This window comes from Agrilus planipennis, unplaced genomic scaffold (assembly GCF_000699045.2).
Source record: "Agrilus planipennis isolate EAB-ADULT unplaced genomic scaffold, Apla_2.0 scaffold239, whole genome shotgun sequence".
In the NCBI taxonomy this organism is placed as follows: Eukaryota; Metazoa; Arthropoda; class Insecta; order Coleoptera; family Buprestidae; genus Agrilus; species Agrilus planipennis.
The window spans coordinates 67,135-72,597 of record NW_020442381.1 but is presented as its reverse complement, the minus strand read 5'-3'; positions in this window follow the sequence as shown (position 1 = coordinate 72,597).

Here is a 5,463-nt window from a genome sequence, read left to right as displayed (position 1 = left end):
TCTAACTCTAATTCATCCCTACATTTTTAAGTACATTTAACATCTTACCCGATTTAACATTGTCAAAAGCTTATTAAATTGAAAATTTATGCTCAACAGGGTTGCGATAATATTAATATAAATAACATTTTGGATATTCCTAGTGGTTGCTGCAGTTCATAAGACTTCTAGATAGAGAGCATCCAGCTATCTAGAAATGGCCTTTAACCCCTAAGGAGTCACTTTATATTTTTTGAAAAATATAATTGTTATTGAAGTCATCAGCAATTTCAACATTTTCTTTATAAAGTGTGTATGTTCATGTTAAATTTATTCTTTTTTTCAAAACAAATTCACGAACAAACCTGGCCTAACCTGACGTAACTTGGGTTTCTGTTTAGTTTACTTCGGTATTGTAGCGGGGAGAAAAGCGATGATGGAGGAGTGAAGTGTAGGAAACACTTCTCCGGGGAAGGGAGCGTGCGAAAACAAAAACAAATTCCTGTAAACAGTAGGTAGAACATGAGTACGACACCGCTCCCTTCGTTCGTGTTGTCTTTTCCTAAGCAATGTATTAAACCCTTGAAAATTGTAAACTGGTACAAATGTTGCGTTCATGTTCGGATGATTCACCTTCAAAATCATATGCAATAATTTTTTAAACTGGAATTTTTGAAACATAATGCTTTCAGACGCCTAAATGGCGCAAATTTTAAGTCATTCCACAGAAAATAAATATTGTAAAACAGTTTCAAAATTTTGGTATTCGAATCTCTTTATAATAGTCAAAATCTTTCTAAATAAGCAATTTGGGTTATCTTGTTTTTCTTCTTCAGGTACTTACATGCTTAATATTTATCTCAAAATTACATTGGTTGATAAATCTCCAATGGTCAGGCACCGAAGTTCTACACTTCAAATACCACTAATCCAGATCATAATGAAATGTTAATTTTTTAAAAGCGTTCGTAAATCATAATAAACCAACATATTTTTAAATGAGAACGACGATAAAATCAATAATTTTCTTTTTATAACTTTTATAAAGGTGAATAAAAAATGATTATTTACTTGAATAAATAAAAAAGCACTCTAAGCATATCAATAATTTTATGTACTTTTTTACACGAAATTTCTTCACAAAAAATAATACTAAAAGAAATTATATTTATTTATTTTGTGAGAGAAATAAATCTCGATAAGCACTATCCAAAAAAATAACTGAAGAGGCTGCTAGCCACTTCACCTAAATAATTGCCACTGTGCCTGTCAATGGACAACGATATTACAGAGCTATTCATTAATCGTTCTTATAATAACGAATAAATAAATGACCTCAAAAGAATGATGAACTCGGCGCGGCGATACCTGATAAAATTAGATTTATATTGTCACTAAACATACCTTCTAACATTAGCGTCCTTCACTGGATTCTCTCCAGTCTTATTATGTACGTTAGAAAAGTGGAACAAAGCAATAATAAATCAAAAATTTTATTACTTTTCAATGAGTAACTACATGCCAGCGACAATTTCGATGAATTTTATTTAATGATTTTTTAATTAGCATTTGTGAACTACCTAATATTCAAAGAGGTTTCGCCACAATGGCATTTTAGCAGATAAATAGAAAGCAAAGTCGTGTTAGAATACACCTGTTTGTAGAAATATTCATAAAAATTGAGTTTTGTATACTTTTATGTTTAGGATTAATAACAGGATTCATCATCATCATAAGACTGGTTGGGCCCGCACCTCCACTTCTTCCTATCCTAAGCCAATCTTCGCATGTCCCTAAACCTAGAAAAAAACAAAAAACTTTTGGGTGTTTCATTCCCACCAGCCAGTAATGCTGGTGGGCGAGCAATCCCTCCGGACTACGCCGGAAGGTAGGGCGGAAGGCCCTCTTCAGCCTGCTTTCAGGAATCGTGGGAATGGGTGGGTGGTGGTTTGGGTGAAAAAGATGAGACGGACGAAATGAAGACAGAAGAGAATGAAAGATTATCTGTGGAATATTACTGCCTCAGCATTTGCCTAAGTGATCCAAGGAAACCACAGAAAAACTTGGACCAAGGCAGACGGACCCGGAATCGAACCGGCGTCCTCCCGAATGCTAAGCAATGGTCTAGACCTCTAGGCCATGCCGCTCGGTCTAAACCTAGACCATCCCACATCCTTAACTATTTGTGAACAGTAATCTAATCTAGGTCAACCTCTACCCCTCCTAACTCCCGTTTCTCCCTCTAATATGTCTCTGACTAGACATTCATGCCTGAGAAGGTGTCCTACCAACCTATCTCGCCTATTTTTTATTGACTTCCATAGAATCCTATGTTCTCCTATTCTTTCTAATACCTCTTCATCTCCAACCTTCTCTATCCACGGTATCCTCATCATTCACACCACATTTCGAACGCATCTAACCTTTTCTTTATCGCGTCTTCTATGTATAGATTAAAAAGTAGCGGCGACAGTGTACATCCCTGTGTGACTCCCTTCCTGATATTTACTTCTCTACGTTGCAACTCCTGCTCTATAACTGCCTGTTGCTCTTTATACAAACTAAGTATCACTCTTCTAACTCTAATTCATCCCTACATTTTTAAGTACATTTAACATCTTACCCGATTTAACATTGTCAAAAGCTTATTAAATTGAAAATTTATGCTCAACAGGGTTGCGATAATATTAATATAAATAACATTTTGGATATTCCTAGTGGTTAATATTAAATATTATTTTAANAATTTAGTATGCCACTTACCTACTTCACCACTTAAATTACTTTATTCTAAACTAAGCTATTGATCATAAATTAGTAAAAAAAAATGTCACCCTTTCAAATTAAAATGTAAATAACTGACATTATCCAATTCTTTTATAACGAGTAATGTAAGTAATTTAAATTCTCCATTACTTTTGTAATAAGTAATGTAAAAAATTTACATTAATGGATAGTCTCAATTAACCATAGTTTTTTCGTACTAAGGGGGAAGTTAAAAAAATATTTCCATTACCTAAACACAAATCTAAGGGTTATTGTACACTTTTCCCACTGTACTCATTAGAATACTAATGAATAATGGGAACGAAAATGTATTACGAAAAGTAACGAATTACAATACAATTAAATAAATAGATCAACTCATTAAAACGTCATGGAGTCAAAACATAATATCAAAGAAGCTGATACCTTTTGTCGTTTTCGTTTTAGCGTAAGTTTTCTCCGATTTGGTTATTTATAAATTACCCTGTTGCGACATCTATGATCGAAGTTCCTATAGTATTAAGGCGCTCAGGATATTGCCGAAATGGCAATGTGAGCCTCAATTGTCAATATCAATACAGAAATTAAAAAAATAGATTAATAACTGTAAACAGTAGGTAGAACATGAGTACGACACCGCTCCCTTCGTTCGTGTTGTCTTTTCCTAAGCAATGTATTAAACCCTTGAAAATTGTAAACTGGTACAAATGTTGCGTTCATGTTCGGATGATTCACCTTCAAAATCATATGCAATAATTTTTTAAACTGGAATTTTTGAAACATAATGCTTTCAGACGCCTAAATGGCGCAAATTTTAAGTCATTCCACAGAAAATAAATATTGTAAAACAGTTTCAAAATTTTGGTATTCGAATCTCTTTATAATAGTCAAAATCTTTCTAAATAAGCAATTTGGGTTATCTTGTTTTTCTTCTTCAGGTACTTACATGCTTAATATTTATCTCAAAATTACATTGGTTGATAAATCTCCAATGGTCAGGCACCGAAGTTCTACACTTCAAATACCACTAATCCAGATCATAATGAAATGTTAATTTTTTAAAAGCGTTCGTAAATCATAATAAACCAACATATTTTTAAATGAGAACGACGATAAAATCAATAATTTTCTTTTTATAACTTTTATAAAGGTGAATAAAAAATGATTATTTACTTGAATAAATAAAAAAGCACTCTAAGCATATCAATAATTTTATGTACTTTTTTACACGAAATTTCTTCACAAAAAATAATACTAAAAGAAATTATATTTATTTATTTTGTGAGAGAAATAAATCTCGATAAGCACTATCCAAAAAAATAACTGAAGAGGCTGCTAGCCACTTCACCTAAATAATTGCCACTGTGCCTGTCAATGGACAACGATATTACAGAGCTATTCATTAATCGTTCTTATAATAACGAATAAATAAATGACCTCAAAAGAATGATGAACTCGGCGCGGCGATACCTGATAAAATTAGATTTATATTGTCACTAAACATACCTTCTAACATTAGCGTCCTTCACTGGATTCTCTCCAGTCTTATTATGTACGTTAGAAAAGTGGAACAAAGCAATAATAAATCAAAAATTTTATTACTTTTCAATGAGTAACTACATGCCAGCGACAATTTCGATGAATTTTATTTAATGATTTTTTAATTAGCATTTGTGAACTACCTAATATTCAAAGAGGTTTCGCCACAATGGCATTTTAGCAGATAAATAGAAAGCAAAGTCGTGTTAGAATACACCTGTTTGTAGAAATATTCATAAAAATTGAGTTTTGTATACTTTTATGTTTAGGATTAATAACAGGATTCATCATCATCATAAGACTGGTTGGGCACGCACCTCCACTTCTTCCTATCCTAAGCCAATCTTCGCATGTCCCTAAACCTAGAAAAAAACAAAAAACTTTTGGGTGTTTCATTCCCACCAGCCAGTAATGCTGGTGGGCGAGCAATCCCTCCGGACTACGCCGGAAGGTAGGGCGGAAGGCCCTCTTCAGCCTGCTTTCAGGAATCGTGGGAATGGGTGGGTGGTGGTTTGGGTGAAAAAGATGAGACGGACGAAATGAAGACAGAAGAGAATGAAAGATTATCTGTGGAATATTACTGCCTCAGCATTTGCCTAAGTGATCCAAAGAAACCACAGAAAAACTTGGACCAAGGCAGACGGACCCGGAATCGAACCGGCGTCCTCCCGAATGCTAAGCAATGGTCTAGACCTCTAGGCCATGCCGCTCGGTCTAAACCTAGACCATCCCACATCCTTAACTATTTGTGAACAGTAATCTAATCTAGGTCAACCTCTACCCCTCCTAACTCCCGTTTCTCCCTCTAATATGTCTCTGACTAGACATTCATGCCTGAGAAGGTGTCCTACCAACCTATCTCGCCTATTTTTTATTGACTTCCATAGAATCCTATGTTCTCCTATTCTTTCTAATACCTCTTCATCTCCAACCTTCTCTATCCACGGTATCCTCATCATTCACACCACATTTCGAACGCATCTAACCTTTTCTTTATCGCGTCTTCTATGTATAGATTAAAAAGTAGCGGCGACAGTGTACATCCCTGTGTGACTCCCTTCCTGATATTTACTTCTCTACGTTGCAACTCCTGCTCTATAACTGCCTGTTGCTCTTTATACAAACTAAGTATCACTCTTCTAACTCTAATTCATCCCTATAGTAGCGATAGCAAACTTC